The 1,613-nt window shown below is 34.6% G+C and overlaps 1 protein-coding gene across 1 annotated transcript in view; it reads right to left on the reverse strand.

Annotated features, from left to right (window-relative positions):
• LOC107653127 (galactose-1-phosphate uridylyltransferase-like) overlaps positions 1-1,613 on the reverse strand; it is a 145,282-nt gene that overhangs the window by 73,934 nt on the left and 69,735 nt on the right. The gene's annotated exons all lie outside the window — the stretch shown is intronic.

Raw genomic sequence — 1,613 nt, forward strand, 5'->3', positions numbered from 1 at the left:
ACAAATAACAACAATATGCATATATGATGGCATTTTGTCATATCTGTATATTTGCATATTAGTTTTAATGCAAATTCTAAATTATTTTAATGTGATTAAATTTGATATTTAAATTATATTAATTATATAATATAATGAATATATGCGTGTGTGTGTGTAAAGTTGAAATATAACAAAATTACATTGTTAAATCGGTAATTATTGAATTGAATTTGTATTATTATATTATTACTGTCAATATTACATTGTTTAAATTGTTTTTAATCAGTCTTTTTTTTTATATAGTTTTTATTTTGTCATCTGAAGTGTCATATGAATTTATGACCACTGCTAAAATAATAATAAAACTATTGTTAATATTTGATTTTGCTACTGGACAATTCATATTAGTTATATCAAAGTGTTCTGCATTTTAAACATCTCTTTAACTCTCATGACATAATCTGAACTCCAGCTATGAAATAATTTGATGAAGAAAGGGGCTTGTGTTTTTATAAAGACGCTAAATGACACTTGGTGTCACGGGTTTGTCTGGAAAACAGAGAGACCTTTCTTCAGGCAGAGAGATGGCCGGGGAAGGAGCAGCAGAATGGATGGAGGTGTTTAGAGAAGAGCTGCCAAGGAGGGATGAGATAAGGAGAATTCCACTGTCTGAGACATGACTGTACAAACACACACAATCCCCGCTTAACCCTTCACATGTGGGTGTCCTTTATGTGTGTGTTTGCTTACATTTCCACTGTTTCACACCACTATTGCTCAAACATAGGCTTAAACATACCCCAATTTGCGCTTGATGGATGAAAAACTGACTAAATTAAAGGGGCAAAACATTAGGGCTGAAAGTTTAGCATGAGCAAGCATTCACACTGTAAAAATATAGTTAATATACAAATAAAAAAAATAAAAAAATCGAATGCATTATAATGCATGTGCACTGAATAGAATGTACAAAACTCATGCATAAAACAATAGGTACTTGTGTATATCTAAGCCAGTAATGACAGCGAATACATCAACACGTCCCAGAACATGAAGTGAAACTAAATTTGTCTGAAACCTTGACAGTCTTATCACTGGCGGTGAGAGATTCACCCCTATCCCCTCAGGGAGTCAATGTACCTGCTGAAAAGACTATAAGACATATCAGTGATTCTTCTGGATTCCTGCTCTCATCTTTTAATCTCTTTCATAAGGTGCCAAAGCCTCACGAGGAATTCTGCGCAACACATACTTCCACAGTCACAAAGTTTCTCCACAGAGTGAAGGTCATGTGATGTACAGACAGATGAACTTTATATTTATTACGTTCACTCTGTCATGATGTCAACAGTCTTGCCTTTAAAGGGGTCATATGATGTTGCTAAAAAGAACATTATTTTGTGTATTTGGTGTAATGAAATGTGTTTATGCGGTTTAAGGTTCAAAAAACACATTATTTTCCACATACTGTGCATTATTGTTTCTCCTCTATGCCCCGCCTTTCTAAAAAAATGCGTCGATTTTTACAAAGCTCATTGGTCTGAAAAGCGAGGTGTGCTGTGATTGGCCAGCTGTCCAGTGCGTTGTGATTGGCCGAATACCTCAAGCGTGTGACAGAAATGTTACACCTT

This window comes from Sinocyclocheilus anshuiensis, unplaced genomic scaffold, assembly GCF_001515605.1.
Source record: "Sinocyclocheilus anshuiensis isolate Anshui unplaced genomic scaffold, SAMN03320099.WGS_v1.1 scaffold131, whole genome shotgun sequence".
Taxonomy (NCBI): domain Eukaryota; kingdom Metazoa; phylum Chordata; class Actinopteri; order Cypriniformes; family Cyprinidae; genus Sinocyclocheilus; species Sinocyclocheilus anshuiensis.